The sequence below is a fragment of the Pongo pygmaeus genome, chromosome 18 (genome assembly GCF_028885625.2).
Source record: "Pongo pygmaeus isolate AG05252 chromosome 18, NHGRI_mPonPyg2-v2.0_pri, whole genome shotgun sequence".
NCBI classification, from domain to species: Eukaryota; Metazoa; Chordata; class Mammalia; order Primates; family Hominidae; genus Pongo; species Pongo pygmaeus.
Window position 1 is genome coordinate 82699340 of NC_072391.2, and position 26261 is coordinate 82725600.

General features: G+C 57.7%; 1 protein-coding gene across 2 annotated transcripts in view; it reads left to right on the top strand.

The window, feature by feature from the left end:
* The window catches only part of GSE1 (Gse1 coiled-coil protein), a 501636-nt gene that overhangs the window by 254161 nt on the left and 221214 nt on the right, over window positions 1-26261 (top strand). The window lies entirely within an intron of this gene.

Genomic DNA, 26261 nt, shown 5'->3' on the forward strand with positions numbered 1-26261 from the left:
CTCTGCCACCTGCTGGCCCTGTAACGCTGTGTAAGTGATTGAACCTTGCCAAGCCTCAGCTTGCTTAGCTGTAAAATGGGGCAATAACAGCCCCTGCCTCACGGGGTGCTGAGGCAGTGACTGTAGCACTTGGAACCAGCACTGCTAGCAGTTTATTTCCCTGCCTTGCTAAGACAAGGTGTTTTGGGCCCCTGTGGGGTTTCTGGAGTGGGCAGGTGAGTGAGGCTGCAGGCCAGCCCCTGAGGGCGGTCCTCTGAGGGGGACACCTGGCTGAAAGGTAAGCCCTCCCCTGAACTGGCCTGTCCACAGCCCCAGAAGATGAATTTCACTGTTGGCTCCTGTTTGAATTCACCTCCCACCCCCCATTCTAGTTACCAGGGGTCCAGTGGGTGGGAGCGGGCTGGGGGATCCTTGGTAGTTAGGGGAAAATCGATTCTGCTTCCAGTAGACAAACGCCTGGGGGGGGTCCCTGGTGCTGACAGCAGACCAGTAAACTGTCTTTGTCACTGGCAGGTGAGCTGTGGCCACCGTCCTGGGCAGCTGGAGTGAGCAGTAGTAACATTTGTAAGGTAGTCCTTCTGCCCAGCCACCCTCGAGAATCTCAGCTTCATAACACAGCAGCGTACACAACACACACATACAACACGTGCACATACATGGCACGCCCACAGCTCCGAAGCCTCCGCACGCTGCATCACTCACAGTAAACACCCGCAGGAGCAGCAGGTACCTGCTCATCACAAGCACATGCAACATACATGCAGAGGTGCAGGTGGGGAGACAGCCCAGGGCATGCACGCCTTCTCAGGACACACAGCCCCCGCCCAGAACCTGCGTCCGGAGCATCCCCCAGGATGCCCAGCAATGCCAGGTGCCACGGTCACATTCTGTGTGGCATGCATCACTGGCATGTTCTGCCACGGGCGTGCACATGGAGGAGCTCCCCGCAGGGTCTTCTGTCTCGGGGCACAGCTTCTCCACGCAGGGGCTGCACTGCACTGCTGCCCCAAAACATCCTCCCTGGAAGCCAAGTGCAGAGGAACCAAGGATGGGGGCTCTGGCGGCAGAGGCAGGCACAGCTGTGACAAGTGCGAATCTGCTAATGAGGCGTCATCATGTCCCTCCTTGCTCAGAACCTTCCCATGGCTCCCATGTCCCTGGGGACAAAAGCCAGTGTCCTTAGCCTGGCCTCAAAGCCTGGTGTGATCTGTTCTATGGCCCCCAGCATCTCCTGTCCTCACCTCCTCCCAAGATCTCCCTTGCTGGCTCTGCTCTAGCCCCACAGGCCTCCTCCCCGGTCCTCAGACCTGCCCCAGGGCCTTTGCACCCACTGTTCCCTCTGCCTGGAACGCTGCTCCCACCTGCACAGACCTGCGTGGCTCTGAGCCCCCTTGCTTCCCGCACAGCCTCCACACGGCCTCCTTCCATTCTTCGATTCTCCATTTTTCTCCAGAGCTCTGGGTCACAGCGAGCTTACTCATAGATGTGTGTGTGTCGTTATTCTCTGTCTCCTTGCTGAGCTGTCAGCTCCACCAGTGACCTGTTCTTGTCCGTGCAGTTCCCAGGACTGTGAACAGAGCCTGGCATTCTGCAGGGGCTCGGTAAAAATGTGCAGTAAGCGCAGGTCAGGGAATTTCATTCATTTTCCTGTCTCTTCACCTCCCAGTCCTCGGGGAATCCATCGGGGGTTCAGTCGGAGCCCAGTGATGTGTGAGCAGGGTCCCTGCAATATCTAGCACTTTTTGAGCACTTATAACATCCCAGGGGCTGGGCTAGGAACGTTGCCCGTGAGCTCATTTAATCCTCACAACCTCATAGGTCACGAAGCCCATTTTACAGAAGAGGAAATAGGTAGAACGCAGTGAAGGCAGAGGCCAGCCCCAGAAGCAGTTTGGAGCAAAGAAACACACAGAAGGAAGAACCGAGACCAGCCATGATGATGGCTGGACACCCAGAGAGCCTCCCGTGCAGTCCTCATTCCCAGTCACAGATGGGGGAAGAAGATGGGGAAGAACCACAGAGAGGTTCAGCAACTTGCCCAAGGTCACCCAGCCCAGTAGGGCCAGAGCCAACTCCAAGAGGGACACAGGTGGGAACTGTGCTGGGAGAAGGGCCGAGGGAGCCCGGCCTGGGGATGACCTTGGAAAACTTGCCCTGCACCTCGAAGGCCAGGCCGGGGGGCGGAGGGGTGAGCATGGAGCCACACAGCGGCGTTCAGCCCGGGCTCCACACGGCAGTCACTTGGGACCTGCATGGAATGGGGACACCTGGTGCCACATCCAGAGGCTCTGGCTTGATGGGCCCCAGGTACGGGCTGGGCACAGGGCGGCGGCAGTCTAGGGCATTCATCTGAAGGGCACCGCTGAGGAAATCCTAACGTAGGCACACACCTGCATGACCTGCCCGCCCCCCCATCAGGGCCTGGAGCGGAGGTTCCCCCACTTAGCGGGCATCAGAATCCCCTGAAGGCAAATGCAGGTTGCCGGGCCCTGCCCCGGCGTCTCAGACACTGCAGGTCAGCGTGGGGCCTGGGAGTCTGCGTTCCCACCCAGCTCCCAGGAGAGGCTGCCGCTGCTGAAGACTCTGCACTTTGAGAGCCGCTGATACAGAACATTTCCAGCCCCCCGCAAGGCCCTGGGCTGAGGGTTTTTTAAAGCTCCCCAAGTGATTTTTGAGTGCAGCTCAGGTTGAAAGCCACTGCCTCAGGGGGCGGATTTCTCACATCCTGGATTCAAGCCCTCCTGAGCTTGGCTCAGAATTGCACGAAGCCCCAGGGGTGTTAATCTGCAAAACCCCTCAGTCTAGCCTGATAGGGCGGCAACGTGAGGGGCGCGCAGGAGCCAGAGACCCAAGGAGGGAAGCCCCTGGGGTGAATGTGGAGGAGTTGCTGGCAAAAGCCAGCATCCAGGCCCCGTCCATACGGGAGCTCGCTCAGGCCCAGCCCGCGGTGCCGCATGATGGCGTATGGCAAAATCTTTGTGTTTTCAAAGAGAAGCCAGAAGTCCAGATTTTTCTGTCAAATCTGATTTTTAAATGTTGGCAACTAATGCGAAAATACAATTCTTACGTTACCGCGGGGCGAAAAACACACAACGCCCCTACCGTGTTTGCAGGCCACATTTGCAGAGCGCGTCTCTGATCCAACGCCTGCTGTCCCCAGATCTGATCCTTTGAGCATCAGGGCTGGATAGTCGCCTCCGGGGTGGCGGCCGTGGCAGCCTCAGAGGTTTCTGCCCGCGCTCCCCGAGACACTTGGCCATGGCACCTGCCTCCCACCATTGGCCTTCCGTCCTCCCTCGGAGCGAAGCTCCACCCAGCCCACCTGGACAGGAGCTGGCCTGCCTGGCACTCTGAGCACCCAGGGCCCAGAGGGTATCTGGGCCGCCTTGCCTCCCTGGCCCCCCAGCCACCCACACACCCTCTCCTGACAGCTTTATCAAGCCTCCAGCCTTCCCAATCCCATTGTTCCTGACATCTGTTTCAGTAAGTGATTAATTGCAATTAGCTAGCAGTTTGAAAGCCCTGGAAGAATACTCAGCAGAAAACTCATCAAGATTAATGAGTGGCGGGGCTGTGGGAGGGGCATCCCAGGCACACCACGGCATGGGCGCCTGGTGGAATCCTCGCCACCTGGGCAAGTGCTGGGACATACACCGGAGGTGACCCTCTAGCTGCACGCCCCCAAACTCACCCCTCACCCCTCTTCCCCCATAAACAACCACTGGATGACTTCTCATCAAAATGCATGAATTACCCGCTAATAGGCTATTAATAAAGCCCTTAGAGTGTCGTAAGATTAGGTTCTATGCGTGCAGAATGGATTGCCATGCTTCCAGAACATTCTGCCATTGGCCAAGACAGGCACACCCAGATAGAGGAGGGAGAGGGTCTGTACACAGCCATCCCTTCCAAGTAATTTTAGGGAACTGAGGATGCACTTGAAATCAAGTCAAGTCCGTATTGAAGTGAAACCTCCTCCCTAGAGGTGGGAATTCTCAGTAGCGTTCACTTCACAGGCAATGAGAGACTGGGTGGGAAGAGGGAGAGAATGAGCTTGAAGCTCTGACCCAGCCCCGTCTCCCAGGTGCCGAGCAGCTGAGCTGCACATCCCAGAACACACAACTGCACACGGTTCCTTCCACGCTTCGCTTGCGTGTTCTCTTCAGGGCCCTGCCTGCAAGCACATATGTTGCACATCGTGGCAGGTGTCATTTGTGGGGCATATTTTATGCCACCTTTGTGTGTTTCCACGGTTCTCAGCATCTCTCCTCTTCCCCCATTTCTAATGAAAAACAGGCATTCTTGAGGGACCACTGTATATCAGGTGTTTTCCAGGTATTCTCTTCAGTGCCTCCAACAGTCCTGAAATGCCCCCAGTTGACAGATACGAAAAGCAAGGCTGGGATGCTTCAGCAGCAGGCCCCAGGTGCACAGGTGAGGATGGAGCTGGGATTTGAACCTTGGTCTGTCTGGTTGGGGATTTTTGCCTACCCCGGCACTCTCTGCAGCTCTACACGGGTCATCCTGTGGCTCCAGGACTTACTGGGGTGGCAGATAGGGACTGATCTGGCATCCAGAGGCCTAGAGCGGTCGCACTGTGGATGGAAGAGCCCCGTTTTTATCTTGTGCTTTTTCAGATCTGCTTGGGGGATCAGGTGATGATAAGTACCCCCCAGAGACTTCCCTGGGGCAACTTGGAATGGGGCTCAGGGGTTCAGGGAGGCTCAGCCACCAGCCCCAGGCAGGTGCTCTCTTGTTCAACAGAGGGCCTCGAGCTGTGGAGGAGTGATGCAACCAGCCTTGGGTTCAACACTTGCCCCAGACATTCTCTTGCTTGGTTTATATTGTCATTTTCATTTCATCTTCATAAGAACCCCAAAGAGGCATCTCTTACGCCCATTTTACAGGCAAAGGAACTGAGGCACAGAGAGGTCAAGTCACCTGGGTCCAGTTACCAGATTATAGAAGTAGAGTTGTGATTTGACTTCAATCCTTTACTTTCCCCCAAATTACTTTCCCTGCCCTCGGCCAGCCTTAGAGAGAGAAGCAGGAGTGCACACCACTGGCCTGATCCCTGGCCACCCCCAGGGACCTCTGCTGCCCACTCACTGTAGAGTTCTGACAACTCTGGGCCCTGCTGTTTGGCATTGGTGTCTGTCTCTCTGACCAGATGAAGGCTGTGTAGATGGATGGATGAAGAGAAGGACCCTGGATGGATCCTGGATGGATGGAGAGATGAATGTTGAATGGATAGATACTTGCATGGAACTGGATGAGCAGAAGGATGGATGGACCAGTGGATGTTGGATAGATGATGGATGGAGGGTCAGATGGATCAATGGATGCTGGATGGATGGATGCTGGATAGATGGATGTTGGTTGGATAGATGGATGGATTTTGGATGGGTAGAGAATGGATGAATGGATGGTGGATAGATGCTGGTTGTACAGATGGATGGAAGTGGTTTGGATGGATGGATGGATGTTGGTTAGATGACTAGATGGAAGGATGGAAATCTCTGGCTCTGGGAGGGGAAGGAAGAACCATAATTCCTCATATCCCTAGTGGAAAGGGGGACTAACTAGCTCCAGCCCTAGGCCTGCTCAGCTGGGCACAACCCAAATCTGAGGGTCTGTGGGCACCAGTCTCCCACCCAAAGGGGCAGCAGAAATTCTCCAGTATCAAAGTCTGAAGGACTGTGGCCCAACTCCTCACCAGGAAAGAAACTGAGACTCAAAGATAGGAAGAGACTTTCCATGGTCCCAGGATTTATTTCCCTCAGGGCTGGGGACTGCAGCTTCACTTCTGTGACATACTAAGGGTCCCAAAGAACGCCTTAGAGCCCTTCCTGCCCCATGAGCACCATCTAGGGCATGGCCTAGGAGTCACTAGGATTGTGGTCGATAATAATAATCAGTGCCGTCCGCCTCCTGTATACCCGGTGTCAGCGCTTTACTTGTATGTGTAACTCCTTTTAGTTCCCCAGCAATCCAGTAAGGCAAGGACTGTTGTGTTATTACCTGCATGTTACAGATGAGGAAATTGAGGCACAAAGAGGTTGAGCTGCTTGCCCAAGGCTCCAGTTAGGAAGTGTCAGAGTCACGCTGGTCACGGCAGCTCACTCCTGTAATCCCAGCACTTGGGGAGGCTGAGGCAGGCGGATCACTTGAGGTCAGGAGTTCAAGACCAGCCTGGCCAACATGGTGAAACCCCTTCTCTACTAAAAACACAAAAATTGGCCAGGCATGGTGGCACGCGTCTGTAAGCCCAGCTACCCGGGAGGCTGAGGCAGGAGAGTGGCTTGAACCCGGGAGACAGAGGTTGCAGTAGCCAAGATCGTGCTACTGCACTCCAGCCTGGGAGACAGTGAGACTCTGCCTCAAAAAATAAAAGGAAGTATCAGAGCCAGAATGGAAAGATGGGCCAGGGGCTGGGCTTGCCCATCTTGGTCTGCTGCCCCGTCCTACGGGGGTGGGCCCCTGTGGTCGCAGCCTTTCCCTGTCCCCTCCCAGAACCGGCAGCAAGGCGGCTTCGTGGCTATGCAGCCTCAGCAGTCACACAGGCCCCACACTCAGGAGGGCCTACGCTTGGTTTTATTGCCCTGGTGTTGCCATCTTGATGTGCTTAATCATTTTGGAACAGGAGGTCCCCATTTTCATTTGGCACTGGGGCCCCTCCAGCCCCACAGCCCCAGATTCCCTGTCCAGGTCAGGCAGGGGCCCAGGCAGGCTGAGATGTGGCAGCAGGGCCTGGATGCCCAGAGCCTTGGCCCTGCATACGCCAGGAGGTGCCCTTTATGGAGCAGCCTCCTGGGGGGCCTGGCCTGGGTCCTCCTTCTCCCCAGCTCTAGAGATCGAGACCTGTGCCCTCCCACCACCCCCTCCCCCACTGTGGTAGAAATTCCTCGAGCCTGTGCCCTCCATGGAGGAGCAGCCTTCCAGGGGGCCCGGCCTGGGTCCTCCCTCTGCCCAGCTCTAGAGATCGAGACCTGCACCCTCCTTCCCTCTCCCTCGACTGCGGTGGAAATTCCTCTGAGCTGGTGCCCTAGATCTGTCACAGCCCCCACAGCAGGTGCGCCTGCCCGTCTGACTTCTGGGGCAGATCCTGGGGGAAGGGCTGGGGCTGAGGGAGGGGAGGGGTCTGTTGCCTTCCTGCTGCGCCTGCAACTCCTCCCCTTGAGTGGGTTTTGAGGCGGGATCTGGGCTTGATGGGAATGTCTGAGAGAGAAGGGGAGAGTGAGAGATGGTGTAGGATGAGGATGGCCTGGGAATGGGCAGCAGAAATTCCCTCTCCTGAAATTCCCTCTCCTGACGTCTCCACGCAGCTCTGTGACTCCATCCCTGCCTGTGTGTACCTCAATTTCCTCATCTGTGCATGAGGCGTGGGTTCAGGGTTGACCAGGGGCCATGCGCCCAGTGGGCCCTTCGGCTGTAGGTGGATCTGTGGGTCCCATGTTCCCCAGGCAGGAAGCTGAGGCCACAGGGGACTTGTATGTGCCTAAGCCCTTGGTACCCCACCAGCCCCATGTAGTCACCCCAGAAGGCAGGTGGGGTCTGGGGGTCCCGGATCTCACCAGTGTGGTTGGCGTGGGTCTGCATTTCCAGGGCCAGAACCCTGCCGGGCAGCTTCCAGAAGCTTCTTTAAGCTGTCTGCATCCTTGTACCCCCCAACCTCTACAGCCTTCCAGAAACATTAGGAATCAGGGGTCACTGAGTGGCCTCGCCCAGCCCTGGGTTAATGGGGTAGCTGCTTGAACCTCCTGTTCTCTCCTCCAAAAGTTCACCCCTAAACTCCTCTCCCCTCCTTCCCTTGCTCTTGGCAAAGCAGCCAGTGAAGGTATCAGACCGCAGGAGTCCTGCAAGCCAGCTTTTCTTATTCCAGTTCTGCAGGTAGGAAATCGCCCAGAGAGTTCAAGACACTATCTCAGGCCACCGTGGATCCTGGCCCAGCCCGTCCTATAGCCCTGAGTCCCGCCCCAGCATCCCGGCCTCTCTGCTCAGTCAGCCACCCTCCAGTGTGATTCTGCCAATCTGCCCTCTCCCTGGTTGATTTTCATTTTACTTGGGGTAACTCTTTGCCTAAAATGCAGGAGGTGGGATTTGTTTTTCCCAGGAACAGGGGGCCTCCCTTCCTCTGTGGGGGCTAACAGTGAAACTCGGCCCAGAGTGTGAAGGCGGGGACCTCGGTAGCCCCAGTGGGGTTAGGATTTGACCTCCCAGAGAGTCCCGGGAGGCAGCTCTAGCCCCAGGCCTGGCCAGCTGGGCAAGGCCCAAACCCCGAAGGGCCCATGGGCGCCTGTCTCCTGCCCGAGGGGCGGGCCAGCTGCCTGGCAGAGTCCCCGCTGGCCAGGTGCCTGGTTCCGGGCTGGGACCCCACGCGCGCTGCCAGGCTGCCGGGCTGGTGGTGGGAGCCCGCAGGCCAGAGTATGGGCTGGGCTCGGTTCCCCCATCCCACGCAGTGGGCGGCCCGGGACTGTGGGGGCGGGCTGGAGGCAACTTCGAGCTCATCAGTGGGAGACATCTGCTTAAAAAATGTGGGGATGGGGTGGGGAGGTTACCATCGAGGTCGACGCAGCGGAGCCCGGGCAGAGGCCTACTCCCCTCCCCAGCGACTTTTGGCCTCTGAGCAGATGGCGGGGGCGGGGGCTTGGGCGCAGCCGGCCGGTCTCACAAGCTACCACACCCATGAAATTTCCCATTAAGGGAGGTGGGGCGACGAGGCGGCCTGCCCCTCCCCACAGTCCCCCAACCCTCTGAGGCCATCTGATCTCCCTCCCTGCGGACGCCTCCGCCACCGGGCTCCCCAAGGAGGCTCCTGGGGTCACAGAGGCCCCCTGCACGCCCTCCAAACAATCTTCAACCCCCAAAAGAAGTGGGGGAGGGGCGAGGAGTGCCGAAGAGGCCTTTTTACATGTAAATAGAAGAACTGGCCTCCTGGAAGGCTTTTTTCCCTCTTCTCATTTTTATTTCTAGAAAGCAAGATGTTGCCAAGACCCGGGGCCTCCTGCTGGACCGGGAGGCAGCCGTATGGTGCCTGGGAGGAGAAATAAGGAAATAATGACATCTAGGGAGGTGGCACCCACACCCGCCCTGGGGGAGGAGGGAGCTACGTGTTTGCACAGACCTGCGGGTTCTACCAAGGAGAAGGACGAGGAGGGGCAGCCACAAGCTTGGGGGATTGGGATCGGAGGCCAGGAAGGGATCTAGGCTGGAGCCTCAGCCCGCGCAGGAGCCGCCTGCCCTGCCTGTCTCCTGCCCAACCTGGACCTGTTTCCCTACTTAAAAAAGTCCATCTGCCTCCTAGTTACCTTCTTCCTGTCTAGGAATCCACAGATCAGGGCTGGGGGATCAGGGAGGCTGAACACCATCCCCTAGAGCTAGCAGGGGCTGTGTTCAGTGGTCGGACTGGCTCTGGGTTTAAATCTCCCTCCCACCCTTTAGCTGTGTGGCGTCAGGCATGTTGCTGAATCTTTCTGAGCCTGCCTCCTTGATGACAATAGTACCTGCCTCCCATCATAGGGTTGCATGGGGATTAAGTCAGTTATGTCTGGAAGGTGCATAAATAACAGCTATTCTAACTAGTGTTATTACTGCTCAGGACCCAGTTCCGTGTCCGAAGCTACTCCAGGCTCATCTGGGGGAGGCGGGAGAGGGGTTCTGTTCTCAGCACCCCAGGGGCTGCCCACCTTTCTCTGTGTCCCCTGGATAGGATACTGTGTTTTCGCCTCTGCCTCCCCCATCAGTCTGTGAGCCCCCACGGGGTACCTAACACAGGTAGACACTCTGTAGAATGTGTGGAATGAGAGTGAATGAATGAAGACTCGATACTCCAGATGCTGGAGGATTCAGCCCAGCCCGGGGGACCTTGCGAGGCCATGCGGTGGTGTCTCTCTGGATCTGTGTTGCTCCTTGCTGGGGAAAGTGGGGAGTGGTGGCCTCCAGGGAGGGACAGGGGACGGAGGGGCGCACCCCGCTCTGTTCTTGGTACCCGAGCATGCCCAGAGGTCCTTCATGGGTAACATCAGCTGCCACCTGGAGAGGCTCTGTGGGTGGTGGGCCTGCTCTAAACACTGCCTCACTTAGTCCTTGGGACAATCTAGAAGGTAGGCGCTGTCAGCCTCCTCTTTTACAGATGAGAAAACTGAGACCCACAGCAGTGGATCACTTGCCCATGCTCTTACAGCTCGGAAGGGAGTCACCAGAATTCACACCAAGCAGTTGCTTCCAGAGCCTGCATGTCCCAGCCACAGCCTCTTGGGCCTCTGTTTGTTGAATGACTGCTCGAGTGAGTGATCACTGCCTTGAGTTCTTGGGGAACTTTGTATAAAGTAGGTGTGAGCACCTGAGTTTCAGGGGTGAAGAAGCAAAGTGTGCTGGGACACTCAGCTGTGGCTGGCAGAGCTGGGACACTCAGCTGTGGCTGGCAGAGCTGGGACCAGCGCTCAGGTCTGCGGGCCCTGTCTGTGCAGCTCCCGTACTGACCACTGCATCCTGGGAATCTACCCGTGCAGTCCTAGGGTAGGGATCCCCCAGTGGCCTCCTGCCTGCCTCCAGGGGCCACCTGAGCAGGTGTGGGCCTGCATCTCTGCCCCAGGCCCTGTGATCAGAGTCAACCTCCCCACACGGTGGGGCACAGCCAAGATCACCCACAAAGCCCAGGGGAACATGAGAGCCTCCTGACCTGCCCTCTGGCCCTCCAAGGCCCCCAGCCAGGGCTGTCAGGGGTCATTCAGCAGCCACTCTGTCTGCGGACCCGGGGGACGTGCCCTGCCTGCCCTGGCCCCTCACCCGGCACTGACCTGGATGGTGATTTATGTGGCTGAGGCAAAAAGCCACTGAGGTGGGGCCCGGGAACAGGGGTCAGGACAGCCAGGAGGGACCAAGAATGAGGGTGGTGGCCTGCCCCGTGACCCAGGTGGCCAGAGAGGGGCAGTGGGGGCGGCCTCGGGCGCTGGCCTCCCTGGGGCAAGATTAGGCCTTGATTCCTGCCATCTGGCTCTCTCAGCCTGGGAGGCTGGGGGTGCCCCCCCCCCCACTGGCTCAAATGGCCAAGCAGGAGGGGGAGAGACAGATGGCAGTGGGCTCACAGAGGTAGAGGGTGTACTTTGTTCAGAGGCACTCACAGGCGGGGAAACACACGGTCTGTCACACACACACACACACACACACACACACACACCCCCCCCAGGCGTCACACTGAGGTGCTTTGTAATTCTCGGCCTGTGTCAATGGGGGGTGGGCTTCTGATGGGCCTGCAGGTCCACCCTCCTCTGGTGAAGACACTCCCCAACACACACAGACATGCATGTGCACACACATACATGCAACAAAAGTGCACACACAGGTGCTCAGAGAGCCACAGATCCACATGCATGCACACACACAGACATGCACACAAAAGTCAGTGCACACATGTGCACAGAGATTACAGATCCACAGGCACAGATGCATGCATGCACACACAGACACATAAACTCACAGGCATGCACACACGTGTACACATGGACACACAGGCATGCACATCCATAGATACATACACGCATGCACACATGCATACGCAGAGACACTCAGATACACAGACACACATTATTACATATGTGCACACACAGGCACACACAAATATGTACAGTACACAGACTGCACAGAGCTCCACAGACACACAATGGCACCTTCGGGTTTAAGCCCTGAGCAAATTGACGTCCCGTGTCTTGTTCTCCAAAGTGTCTCCAGTGCCAAGCGTGGGGCTGGGTGTGGTAAATGTTTGTCGAGTCAGTGAATGAATGGACGGCTCGAACCATGTCTTGACTCAGCAACACCGGGACCACTGGGGTCTGGAGGCGAGGATCAGGAGACAGTCAGCCCTCTGCTTTGCTGGAGACTGGGGAACACCTTTAGGACATTCAGAGAAGGACAGCTGCAGGCACAACTGGCTCTAGCAAATCACAAGCCTGGATTGAGGCCTCAGGATTCCTTGCACAGTGTTCCTTTCCACTGCCCAGAAATAGCCAGCTGCTGGACTAAGCACTTGCCATCTAGGGGAGGCGTTTCCTTGGGTTCCAGAAGTTTCACGTGCATCTGAGATGAACCTGCTGGAGCAGGGGACAGACAGCTGGCCAGTCCCAAACATCGTCTTTCTCACACCCACCCCAGAATGAGGACTCGGCTGCTGACCTTCAGCCGACACTGGGAGGACCTAGGGTTAACTTTGCCAAGGGCCACACCAGGTTCCCTGGCTGGAGTCAGTGGTCACTGGTCAGCTGGATGCTAACCTGACTGGGTCTCGTTCCCTGCAGCTTTTACTTTTTTCAGGTTGGGTAAGTTCTGGTGCTGAGGTCCCAGGAACCGCCATAGGGGCACAGCGCAGCCTGGAATATGCCCGTGGAGGTGGGGCCTTCCTGGGAGCTTTTCCTGCAGCTTGGGAAACCGTGGGCTGCAGTGAAGCCAGGCAGGCCACATCTGTGCCCTGGGAGGCCAGCTGGCTCAGCCCCGGCCTGGCTTCCCGAGGATGTGGTCCCACCGGAGTCCTCACCCATCATGCGGGGCCTCATGGCAATTCGAGCCCTGGGCCACTTGCTGGGGGTGGGCCTGAGCTGCACACGTCCAGCCAGCTCCCAGGAGGCCAACGCATATGCTGGGCCACACTTGAGGAACGAGGGGCTGGTGGGGAGATGGGTGGCAGCTGATCCCAGTGCTGTGACAGCAGAGCATGGACTTCAGGGAACTCCCTGGGGGCTGCAGGATGGGGATAGGCTGGGCTTTCTCAGCCTCGGCACTGTTGGCATTTGGGCTGGCTCCTCCTTTGTGGTGGGGGCTGTCCTGTGGATTGTAGGACATTTAGCAGCATCTCTGGCCTCGACCCACCAGATGTCAGTAGCACCCCCCAATTGTCAAAACCAAAAATTTCTGCAGAAATTGCCATTTGTCCGCCTGGGGGCAATCACTGGGTTAAGGGACACTCACAAAACAGAGGACATGGCCTGGTGCGGTGGCTCACGCCTGCGGTCCCAGCACTTTGGGAGGCCGAGGTGGGTGGATCACCTGAGGTCAGGAGTCTGAGACCAGCGTGGCCAACATGGTGAAACCCCACCTCTACTAAAAATACGAAAATTAGCTGGGCGTAGTGGTGTGTGCCTGTAATCCCAGCTACTCAGGAGGCTGAAATCGCTTCAACCTGGGAGGCAGAGGTTGCAGTGAGCCAAGATCTCGCCACTGTACTCCAGCCTGGGTGTCAGAGTGAGACTCCGTCTCAAAAAACAAAAACAAAAAACAAAACAAAACACAGGACATTTGAGCTGGGTCTTGAGGGATGTGTAGGAGTTTTCCAGGAAAGGCTGTTGTGATAGAAGGAAGGATCAGAGAAAGATACCAGGATTGATGGCAGTGGGCTCCTCCTTAGCCTCCCTGCCTCCCCTCTAACCCCTGCAATGCTTTCTCCTTGGAGCAGCCAGAGGGACCATTTTAGAACATCCGAGAGCCCATTTCACTTCCCTCGCCAAAACCCCCTACATCATAGCAGCTCCCTGTGCCGCTTGCAATAAAATCCCAACTCTTCACAATAGCCTAACAGCCTTGCATGCTCTGGCTTCTAGCGGCCTCGTCCAGCCTCATCTCCACCTCCACGTGGGCCCCTGCTGCAGCCACACTGACCACCTTGCTGGTCTCCAAACAGCCACATCTGTTTCTGTCTCAGGGCCTTTGCACCTGCTGTTGTGGATGGCCTGGAGATCCTTCTGCCAAATATTCCCAGAACTTAGTCCTGCGGTCGTTTCAGGACTTAGCTCAGGTATCACCTCCTCAGAGAGGCCTTTGCTGCCCCCCTCCTCCTTAAATAGCTGTTCTGCTGTCTCCTTCACTGGCTTTGTTTCCGTTTTGGGGCCCCCAGTTGCTGCAACGCTGTTCCTTGTTTGCGAGCTTGTTTACCGTCCTGGCCCCATCTCAGTGTCAGCCCCACACGCGCAGGGACTTCTATCCTGTTCCCTGCTGCATCCTGGCCCAGCGCTGGGTGTCCAGCAGGTGGTGAACAAATGTTTATTGAATGAATGGATGGATGGATGAATGAATGAATGAATGGATAGAGTGAGGGGAGCCTCGGGCAGGCTAGAGGGGATGATGTGTTGGGAAGCACAGGAGGTAAACTGAGGCTGGGTGGTGCACAGCATCTAGGATCTGGCCAAGTGGTCATTGGGAATTTTTGGCAGGAGACAGGTGTGACCTGACTGCTGTTAGATTTTGTGCCTGCTGCTGCAAACCCAGAGGGCACCCAGATGGCACTGTGGGCCAGGCGACCCATCAGGTGGAGAGGCAGCCCCTGGCCCCCTTGCTTGACAGCAGCCGCCCCAGTAGCTCCCATGTTAGTGGCTGCAGTAACATATTGCCGCAAATGCCGTGGTTGAAAATGACAGGAATGCATCTCTCACAGTTCCAGAGGCTGGAAGTCCGACATCAGCGTGTTGATGGGGTTGATTCCTCCTGGAGGTCCCCGGAGGAAAATCCATCCTTGCCCCTTCTGAGCTCTGGTGGCCGTTGGTGACGCGTGGTGTCCCGCAGCTAGTGGCTGCATCACCCTGACCCCTGGCTCCGTCCGCCCATGGCGTCCTCCCTGTGAGCTCTGTGTCTTCTTATAAGGACACCTGTCATTGGATCGAGGGCCCACCCTACAGCAGCATGGTCTCGTCTGAGATCTCTGATTGATGACATCTGCGAAGATCCTCTTTCCAGTAAGGTCCTAGCCTAAGGTTCCAGGTGGAAGTGAATGTGGTTGGGGGGGCACTGGCCAGCCCGGTGCAGCCCCCATTTCCTCCCCAGCGTGCCGCTGCCCGCTCCGTGAGGGGCTGTCCTCAGCACACCATGGCCCGCCAGGCCCCAGACTACCCTCTCCAGGCCCATCTCTCCTGTTTCTCCCTTTGATCCCTGCACCCCGAGACGCAGCGCAGTGCAGCGCATGGCCCAGAGCCTGGCCTGGCTCCCACTGGCTGACCTCGGGCCAGTGTCTTCACGTCTCTGTGGCCACCTCTCCACCTGTAAAACAGAGCTAGGACAATGACCTTCCTCCTCATGTTACTGAGATCCAGTGAGGAAATGGATGGAAGGTGCTTCTACCTGGCCCATGGTAATGTTTCTATAAGCGTTAACTGTTATTATTCTGGGTAGAAACTTAAGTAGTATTATTACAAAAAGTAAAAACTCAGAGAAGCATAGGTGACCGATGCTTCCTGCTGTTCCCGTGGCGTGTGCCGAGTGCAGCGGGGAACCGAGGCCTGGCAGCAGGAGGTGCGATGCCGCATCCCCACCCGCCTGCCTTCCCTGCTGGAGAGTCCTTGCACCCGAGGGGCCTAGCGTTTGGCTGACGGAGGGACCTCGGAGCCGGATGGCCCAGCAGGGAAAGTGCCAGGCAGGTCCCTCTGCCTGGGTGCCCCAGCCTCTCGGAGCTTCAGCTCCCAGCCCAGCTGCAGGATGAGATCGCGCCCACTCTCGGTGACCTATGGCGACCAGAAAGCATATCTGCAGAAGCCCTGGTCCGGCCCACCTGTGATAAAGGGGGCCCTGGAGGGGGGCTGCCACGTTCCGGGAGACAAGGGGGCGCTTTCTTTTTTTCTTTTTCTTTTTTTTTTTTTTTTTTTTTGAGGTGGAGTCTTGATCTGTCGCCAGGCTGGAGTACAGTGGCGTGATCTTGGCTCACTGCAACCTCCGCTTCCCGGGTTCAAGCGATTCTCCTGCCTCAGCCTCCTGAGTAGATGGGACTACAGGCACATGCCACCAAGTCCAGCTAATTTTTGTATTTTTAGTAGAGACAGGCTTTCACCATGTTGGCCAGGATGGTCTCGATCTCTTGACCTCGTGACCCTCCCACCTCGGCCTCCCAAAGTGCTGGGATTACAGGCATGAGCCATCATGCCCGGTCAGGGGGGTGCTTTCTAGCCAGCCCAAAGGACATAAGCAAAGGCAACCAGGGGACAGTGTCTCAAGAGGCCATGAAGGGCTTTGTCCAGGGAGGCGGGAGAGATGGCTGGAAGTTCAAAGGTGCCGTTTCCAGCTCAGCCAGGCCTGAGTGCACACTGCAGGAGGCCACTGGCGTCGAGAGCTGCCGAGTCTGGTTTAGTTGGAGAGGCAACACCGGACAGCCTGAGGAACCCTGGGCAGGGGCTTCTGGGGCAGTCCGTTTCCTGGGTTATGGTCCAGAGGGCAAAGGTCACGGCCTGCCAGCTTGGTAGTGCCCTGGTTGCAGGTGTCCCCAGGACCTCTGCAGTCCGCTTGGGGTAAGTCCTTCAACCCTCTCCACGCATATGCACACACGCACACGTGCACACACGCTATAGCCGGGCTCCGTGTTGCTAGAAAAGCTGCCTCCTGTGACCCACTGGCAAGCCGGGAACCAGCATCCAGCACAGGCCTGATCTCTCGTGCCATCGCTGTGCTGGGCCCCTGCCCCAGTCCCTCTCCCCCGCCCCCTCCAGCCTCCAAGGGAGTGTTTCCACTGTGGGAGCAGAAGCTCAGGATTGCTGTCCCTGGGGTGTCCCGCCCATGCCCCTTCCCGCGACGCTGGCTGTGCCTCCCCCGCCTCCCCACTGCCCACGTTGTCACAGGAGGCCCAGGTGTGCCGCCGGCTCCGCAGCAGCCGTGATCTCGAGCGGCTTTTCATGCTTCAGGTTGCCCGCCGCACGCAGGCAGGGGAGAGGGGCCTGTCTTTTCTGCACGCCTTGCCCTTGATCTTCCCTGGCTTTATCTTCCAGCCTGAATCGCTGGTGGCACCCCACAGGGCCCCCTTGTTCTGAGCCACCTGAGACTGGGCATCGGGGTGCCACGCACCTGACTGCCCTCCCCCATGGAGCCCCTTGCTGCTTGCTCTCCTCTCCCGGGAGCAGCTGCCACGTGCGGTAATCAGAGGCTGACACCAGATGTGGCCACCACTGCCGCTAGCACAGTGGAGAGGCGAGTGTGCTGCTACCGGCTCCAGCGAACCCCCCCACTCCACAAAGGAGGCAGACCGTGAGCACGGGGGGTGGGAGACGCCGAGGAAAGGCGGGCTGGACCAGCCCTGAGTGTGCTCGCTGGCGGCCACGCACGGTGAGGGGGGGCGGCCAGTCCCCAGACCCCTCACAGGTGCAGGCCCAGATTCTGTTGAGCTAAGCTTTGCGTGGCGGGCGGCTGGCAGCGAGCTGCTGAGCCTTCCAAAGGTAGCAGCCATCTGCACTGTGATAAAAAGCCCTGAGGATGATAAATAGACAAGTCGCACTTTTATTGGATTGCAGTTTGGGAGCAGCCACTTTGGGTTTGGCACTGTGTTAACGACAGATTTCTGCTTCCCTTGCAAGGCCTGGCCTCTCGGGGAGCGCGCCAGCAGCAGCAGCCCTCTCCTGGCGCGAGGGAGAGCTCCCCCCAGCCGCCCTGGTGGGTGGCTGGCCTGCTCCCATTGGCCCCTGCAGCCGTGTTGCCCTTGTGGGATTTCTGCTGGGGGCCCGCCTTGCAGCTCGCTGGGGTCAGGCTGATGAGTTCACATCCCGGCAGTGTCACCTAGTAACTGTGTGTCTTCAGGTGGGTGTCCTAACCTCTCTGTGCTGCCAGTGCCCCATCTGTGAAATGGGCAAATAATGGCATCTACCTAACAGGCTTGGGAGGTTCCACGGGTAACGGCGGTGCGTGTAGCATTTGGAAGAGTGCCTGGGTGCACACACAGTGAGCGTTCTGTAAACATTAGCTGCTGGTATCAGCGCCATGAGCAGCCTGATTGGTAGTATGATTGCTTCCAGAGAGCCCCGCCTGGCCCTGGCGTCCCACCAGGCGGGGAGCTGTTTGGCGTCAGATCTGCGACGTCGGGGCCTGTTCCCTGGAGGACCTGTATTTCCCAGGACAGTAAGGCCTCTGCTGCATCCTCCACTCATCAGTTAAACATGGGAGCTCTGGGACCAGATGGCCTGATTACCTCATGGTCACTCAGCTGTGAGACCTTGGGCGGTGGCTGCAATGCTCTCTGCCTTGGTTTCCCCTTCTGTCAAGCAGGGATAAAAACAGAACTGAACCTCATAGTGCTGGAGACGATCTGCTGTAAGCTCTTGGACCAACGCCTGGCACGTGATAGGCATGGGTGGGTGATGCCCCCCCACCCGGCATTGCTGGTGGCTCTCCTGTTTGCCAGGAGCCCCCGGTGGGCCCAGCGTTGGCTCTGGGTTCTTTGATGACTGGGCTCATGTGGAAGGACGGCAGCAGGAGTGGAGAGCAGAGGGTAGCCCGGGGTGGGGCTCGACCCCTGTGGGGGGCAGGTGGCTTGGTAGACGCCATCAAGCGGGTTCTCTGCCTGCATGGCAGGGAGACCTACCGTGTGTTGGAGCTCAGCCCTGGGGAACAGAGGAACAACGGAAGAGCGGGCATGGTGGAGGCGGTAGCCTGCGTCCTGTTCCGCTTGGCTTCCTGGGTGCGTTGGGCAGGTTGGCTCATCTGTCTCAGGCTCAGTTTCCTCACTGGTGCTTCCCAAGGTTCCTCCCAGGGCCCGCAACCCCACTCCAGCTGTCCCCATCTGGCCTTCCTTTCCCTCTGCATGGGCACGCCCTCCTCCTGCTCTGTGTGCCTGCTCCCTGCACCCCCATCCCCTTCAGCTTGGCTCCTCCGACCCCTCCAGCACAATGTCGGGTGCTCCATGGTCCACACACCCTGAGCTGAGCCTCTATTTTGAGCCAGGACACAAAGCAACCTGCCCTGGGCAGTGACCCTGCTCGGGCCTCTCACTCTGGGCCCTCTGCCCTGCTGCTTTCTGGGCCTCCGTGCCGTGGGCCCTCCCAGCACCCAGGGCCATGCCGGGCCCACCTTGCCTACTTTGCAAGGAAGAAGGCACTAGTTAGGAGTGTGCAGCACCCCCAGCCCTCCGTGGTCTGGGCCCTGTTTCCCCACAAGGATTCTTTCTTGGGCCACTGTTCTGGCCACTCTGAGGCCCCAGTGGCCCTGAGAAGGCACCGGAAGAAGGCTTATATAAGCATGTGGTAGCCAGGAGCTGGGGCTCACAGTTCAGGGTTCCAGGAGCTGGGGCTCACAGTTCAGGGTTCCAGGAGCTGGGGCTCACAGTTCAGGGTTCAAGTCCCAGATTCACCACTTGACCTTGGGCAGATGACCTCTCTGGACTTTGACTTTCTCATCTGAAAAACGGGGCAGTTAAAGGAACCAGCCACACTGGTGCGCTGTGAGGACGGAGGACTCAGGTTGGCTACGGAGCTGGCTCACGCAGGTGCTCAGCACATACCAGCTGTCACCAGCTGTCACCATCATGGGCCAGGCGCCTGCTCCGTGCCTGTTTCCTCATTTCACCCTCACAGCAACCCTGTGAGGTGTCACATCTTCCCACTAACCAGATGAGGCTACGGAGGCTCTGTGGGGCTCGGAGCTTCTGTAGGATCACCCAGGTACCCAGCAGTGGAGGCTGAATTGAGAAGAAAGACTGGCAGTGAGCTGCTGAGCCTTCCAAAGGTAGCAGCCATCTGCACCTTTAGGTGTGAGGTCAGACCCTGAGGTGCCTTTCAGGCACAGCTCAGTGGCCATCTGGTTCAGTCTCCAGCCTCATCAGCAAAGGTCCAGAGAGCTCAAGCGACTTGCCCAGGGTCACACAGCTTCTCACTGCCAGCTCCTGGTGGGCGACTCGAGGCAGCTGCTGATACCTCAGGGCTTGCTGTGGCTTAGTGTAGGGGACAGGATTGCAAATCTTAATGGCAGAGGGAGAAGTAGAGCTGGGAAGGAAGCGTAGGGCACCTGGCAGCCAGCGAGGTCTCATCAGCCCTCTGCCTCCTCCCAGTAGTGTACCCAGCTCTGCTTTCCTCCTCCTGCCCTGCCCGCATCACCTTCTCTGGAAAAGGATGTGCAGACTCGAAGGTCCAGATAATAATGATCCCAGACGGAGAGTCTCAGCCTCGCTTTGTGTTCCAGCTGCCCGGGAGCTCTGGAAACATACCTGGGCCCAAGCTTAGGGATTCTGGGGTACAGCTGGGCTTCGGGATCTTTCCGGAAGCTCTCCAGATGGTTCTGCTGTGCAGCCAGGGTGGAAGACCCCTGGGGTGCAAGACCCTGCGCTCTTTGAGGGATGACCAGATATTGAACGGTGGTGTTTCAAAAGCAGAGAGGCCAGCTGCAAGCCAGGAGGGGAGAGAGCGCTTGCTGAGTGCCTACTGTGTACCTGGAGATGCTCCAGTCACCTGTCATGCTGTTGTTAGCCCCGTGCAGTGGACATGAGACCGAGAGATGAGGCGGGACCCCAGGGGGAAGATGTGCTCCTCACCTTCTGGTCCCTTCTAAAGTGAGCAGAGCTGACCCTGTGGCCATTTCCTGTCCCTCCTGCACGCTTATCTGGCGCCTCTTCCTCCCTCCATCTGCCAAGTTAATGCAAACTGGCAGGGGCGATGGAGGGGGGCTCCGGGGGCACCACTGGCAGCCCGCCCCACGCCGCCCACACCCCCGGCCCTGCAACCCCGGGCAGGAAACCACCAACGTGTTTATGAAAGAGGCAGGCGGCAGCTGCTGCTAACAGGTGAGCCCTTCCCGAGCTGAGCCTCTCCCAGGGCCTCCTGGAGAAATCGGTAATGAAGTGCAGCTGTGAACTCCGGTTTTGGGTCAGAAAGGCAGTTTCTCATCTCTCCTCGCAGCAATTGAGTTGAAAATCCAGGAGCTGTTTGCCTCTCCCCACCCCTCCACCCCCTCAGCCCTCACTCGCCTGAGCGGGAGGCCTCTCAGGCGTCAATATTGACTCTGTCAAAGGCAGGTGGCCGGGCGCAGGAGGGACTCGGGCTGGAAACCGGGCCGGGAGCAGCCCCTGGGGCCAGTGAGGTGAGAGCAGGGAGCAGCTGGCCGGGGTGCCCTGGGAGAACGGAAGGCTGTTTTTCCTCTCATTTTAATTGGTCTTTGTGACTCTAATGGTGCCCGTTTCACCTAGTGGCAGTGTATTGGCTTGGGGCCCCACCGCGCACCACATCTGAGCCATTCAAGAGGCGCCAGGCAGCTGTTCCTGGCCTAACCGACTTTTCTGGATGGTTCTGGGCCTGGAAGGGCCCAGAAAAACAAAGCCAAGGGATGGCTGGGAAACCTCAGGGCCTCCCTGGGATGGCAGCTGGCAGCTGGGCCGAGGCCACGTCGGGGGCGGGGAAGATCAGGCTCCCAGATCCGGCTGCGGTCATGGCCCTGTCTGGCCACCTTTGGCCACAGGGTCACCTGAGAATCCAATTTTCATAGGCCCAGATGAAGTAAGCAATGCTTGCCAAGTGAGATTGATTGGAAATCAGAGTGGGCGGTGGCTCCTGCCCTCTCTTCCGGAATGGACGCTTATGAAGCCCAAATGCCTTGTTCCCAGCCCAGCTGAGATGCATTCAGGAAACACTGGTAGCCTCTGAGGAGGGGCCAGGTGTAGTGGTTGTGAGCTGGGGGCACTGGGGCCAGCATGCCTGGGGTTTGGATCATTGCTGTGTGACTTTGGAGAGATCACTTGACTTCTCTGATCCTGTCTCCTGCAAAATAGAAGGGTTGCATTTGAAGATCCACCTTGCAAATCTGATGATGACAACAATAATAATCATTTCCCTGGTGGGGAATAAAACACAGAAAGTTGTGCTGTGCCGCCTCTGCCCACCGCTGCCCTTCCTGCCACACCATGCCCACCAGGGGCTCCCAGCTTGGCCCAAAAGGAAGGGCCTAGTCTCAGCCCCAGTGGCCTCCCTTCAGCCTGTTGGTGTAGAATCGGAACCACACAGCTGCGCCCAGCTGTCCCCATGTAATGGGAACCCTGTTACCATGGTGGGTACTTTGTGGCCAGTTCTATTTTAGGCACCTGACTTTTTTTTTTTTTTTTTTTTTTTTTTTTTTGAGACAGAATTTCACTCTCGTAGCCCAGGCTGGAGTGCAATAGTGTGATCTCGGCTCACCACAACCTCCACCTCCCAGGTTCAAGCAATTCTCCTGCCTCAGCCTCCCAAGTAGCTGGGATTACAGGCATATGCCACCATGCCTGGCTGATTTTGTATTTTTAGTAGAGATGGGGTTTCTCCATGTTGGTCAGGCTGGTCTCGAACTCCCGACTTCAGGTGATCCGCCCGCCTCGGCCTCCCAAAGTGCAGGGATTATAGGCATGAGCCACGGCGCCCGGCCACCTTACTGTTTTTTTATTTTTTTATTTTTTATTTTTATTTTTTGAAACAGATTCGCACTCTGCCGCTCAGGCTGGAGTGCAGTGGCCTGATCTCGGCTCACTGCAGACTTCGCCTCCCAGGTTCAAGCAATTCTCTGCCTCAGCCTCCCAAGTAGCTGGGATTACAGGCGCCCGCTACCATGCCCAGCTAATTTTTTTGTATTTTTAGTAGAGATGGGGTTTCACCATCTTGGCCAGGCTGGTCTTAAATTCCTGACCTTGTGATCCACCCACCTTGGCCTCCCAAAGTGCTGGGATTACAGGCGTGGAGCCACCTCGCCCGGCCCACCTTACATATTTTTTAAAAGCCAGGTTTGGCTGGGCACGGTGGTTCACACCTGTGATCCCAGCACTTTGGGAGGCCGAGGTGGGCCGATCACCTAAGATAAGGTCAGGAGTTCGAGACCAGCCTGGCCAATATGGTGAAATCTACCGCTGCCCCCCGTCTCTACTAAAAATACAAAAATTAGCCGGGCGTGTTGGTGTGCGCCTATAATCCCAGCTACTAGGGACGCCAAGGCAGGAGAATTGCTTGAACCCAGGAAGCGGAGGTTGCAGTGAGCCGAGATCGCACCACTGCACTCCAGCCTGGGCGACAAGAGCAAAACGCCATCTCAAAAAAAAAAAAAAAGAAAAAACAAAAGCCAGGTTTATTCAGATATAGCTTATGCACAAGAGCATTCACTCTTTTTGAGCGTACCAGTTGGTGAATTCTCACAATCATATACAGCAAAACCACCACCATAATTTACAGAATTTTGCCTCCAACCGCAGAAAATTCCATGGTGTCCTTTTGTGGTCATTCCCCACCTCCAGCCCCTGCAGCCATGGGTCTGTTTTCTGACTTTATTGTTTCACCTTTGCTAGGATGTCATGTAGGTGGAGGCATTCACTCCAAAGACTCTTGTGCTTAGTGTGCCAGGGTTGAGACCCATCTAAGTTGGTGCGTGCACTGGTGGTGGTTGGTGTGTGTGCTGGTGGTTGGTGTGTGTGCTCGTGGTTGGTGTGTGCGCTGGTGGTTGGTTCCTTCCTGTTGTAGAGTAGTGCACCATTGTATGGATGCACCACAAGTGGTTTGCCCGGTGGAGACACTGAAGCCCACAGTCACACTGCTAGGCTCCTCCTAACAGACCACCTGGCTTGAGAGGCCACCCAGGAGGCCCGTCTCTGCCTCCCTCCCCCCTCACTGAGTTTCTGGTTCCAGGGAGACCGGGTCCATGTGCTGTAAGCAAGAAGCGTCCCCACCCAAGGTCCGTGTCTCGGTGTCAGGTTAGACCATGGCTGAAGATGCATCTTTGTCCCCGCCAGAGAGACCCGTGTCCGGCACGAATAATTGGATTTTAATGAAACGAATGGGAGTGCTGAAGCCATTTGCCACCCTGGCCTGCATCGGGGCCCCGCAATTAAGCCGATTATGTTTTGAGAGTCAAGCTGTCTGACTCCTCGCGTCCCTAATGTGATGATGTTTGATGGCCCTGCCAGCGCGGTTATTTATTTATTTACCCAACTCTCATGAGCTGGGACATGCCAGTGGGCCCCGGTAATTAACAGCGGGTGCTGAGCCTGTGTGTTCCCACTCCGGCCCCCGCCTCTCCCTCTGTCTGGCAGCTCAGGGCATCACCTGGGGACAGACTCTAACAAATGCAGATGGCCAGGCCATACTCCCGCAGACTTTTAAGTTGGTTGATCTGAGACTGTGGCAAGGCCACTGGGATTTTTCAAAGCTACCCCAGCGGGGCCCAGAAGCCCCTGGTCTAAAGGACGCAGATTCTCCTGGAAGCCTGGGGTGCTGTTGCATCTCAAAGGGCCTCCTTCCTCGGAATCTCCTGCCCCGGTGGGCCCAGGCTGTTCCCACCGGGAGGCCTGTGGTCTTCTCCTCCTTAAGGCCTCACTGAAACTCAGAGAAGGATTTGAACCCAGAGACCCTCAGCACAGGTCCTGGGAGAGAGAAACCCCTGGTGGGTGATGGGCAGAACTCCAGGTGTCTTGTCCAGCAGTGGCAGTGGATTGGCGTTCTCTCTCCCCCGTTCGTTTTGTTAACAAACAGGGATTGGGCCCTTCCCTCTGCCAGGCGCTGGGCTAGGTGAGTGCTACAGTGCTGGGTGGGGGACTGGGTGGTCGCTCGGTGCCTCCAACCCCACCCTGTGGGCACTGAGGGTCCTCCCTGGAGCTTTCTGGCGTCTCTGGCTGTGTGGTTTGGCAATTTGCCTCTGTGTTTTGGTTTTCTGTCCCCGACGCTGCCGGTCCAGGGCAGAGGGACACCAGGATTTTGTGTGGTCTTGGATAGATGAGTCACGGAAGCTCCTGGGCCTGGGTCCCCCACCTGTAAAATGGGGGCAGGAGGTTAGCAACTGCAAGGCAGTCCTTTCCGGCTCCCATATCGGGGGAAGGTTCTAGATTTAGACAATGGCACGGCTGATGGGGGTGTGAAGAAAAGCTGTTTTGGGGAGCTCTGTGGTAAAGTCACATGGTGGCTGGGGGACCCTGAGCAGCCTGCCCACCCTCCTCCACCTCCCTTCCCTCCGAGGAGGCCAGGCAGATCGCTTGGTGCACGGACGCAGTGTGTACAAAGGACTCAGCATCGGGCGCCGGGGCGTGCCAGGCAGTGACAATGCATGCCGGCGTGGCTGGACGTAGGAAGCAAGGCAGTGGGGAGGGTTGGGGTATGGGGCTGCTTGTGGGGGCTGGGTCCCAGCTTAGGTGTGAGGGCACCTCTTTCATCAGGAGGAGGTTGGTGGGTGGAAGTAGCAGGTCCCTCAGGTGGTGACCCTGGGGCTGGGTGTGGCTCCTAGAGCCCCAGCTGTTGAGGGCAGGGCTTGGTTTGTGCCCCGCACCCTGTGAGACCAGGCTCAGGTGGGCAGTTCCTCTCCTGAAGTCTAGAGCTCAGGGGGCTGAGAAGAGGGGGCGCCACTGCCTTTCCTGTGGGGGGATCCTACTTCATCCAGCGCCCTCCCTCTCTAGACCTCCTTTTCCCTCTGCACAAGGCGGTCGCACCCCATCCAGCTGTGGGAGGACCCCCGGGTGTCTGACCTCGGCCGGCCCCACTTGCTTGGCACTCTTGGACCTGGTGGGGGCTCAGCTCAGGCATGCAGAGAGCAGAGCAAGGGCTGGATGAGCTCCTCCAGGGCCCCAGGCCACCTGCACACAGCACCCCCTGCCTCCTTGGGTGAAGCTGCCAGCCAGGTCCTCATGCCCCAGGAAGGAGACTTGGGGGTGATTCCACCCCCGCCCCCTGCCCCACGGGCATCCAGCTTCAGCCCGGCTGGGCAGAGTGGCAGGCTCTAGGGGTGGAGGGAGCCACCCTGAATGTGGGGAGAATATAACCAAGGCTTGGTGGTAACCCTGCTTTCCAGTAAAAATCACAGCAACCAACATTTATTAAGGACTGGCAGTGTGCAGGGCCCTGTGCAGAGGCTTTCCATACACTGCCTCATTCGATCCTGAGATGTGGTAGCATTGGTGGTGTGTAATTTTCATACCCTCCGAGCTTCTCCAAGGCTGCCCTCAGCCCTGGTGGTGGCAGTGGCCCTGGAGGGCTGCCCATGCGGCAGGGGAGCGGCCAGCAGATGGCTCCAAGCCAAGGCAGAACAGCTCAGGAGTGGTGGCCGGCCAGGCATGCCTGTGGGCCTTAGTTTCCCCTGCTGAGCTCACAGTGCCCTTTTGGCTGGGCTCATTTTCCCTGGAGCATCCATGCAGCCAGGCTCCTGGGCAGATGCTGGATGAGTTTCCCGGGGCGGCCATAATGAATCACCCTAAACCGGGGGCTTCAAAACAACACACACTGACTCTCCCACAGTTCTGGAGACGTCCAAAGTCAAGTTGTCGGCAGGACGGGTTCCTTGTGGAGGCCCTGGCGGAGGATCTGTTCCAGCCTTCCTCCCAGCTGGCGGTGCCGGCCACGCTTGGCACTCCTTGCCATGGAGACGCGTCACTCCAAGCTCTGCCTCCATCATCATGAGGCCTTCTGTGGGTCCACGTCTCCTTCTCTGTTTCTCATAATGGCACTCCTCCCTAGGTTTAGGGCCCACCCTAATCTAGGATGAGCTCATCTCAGGAGCCTTAAGTTAATCACATCTGCAAAGCCCCTGCCTCCAAATAAGGTTGCCTGCCC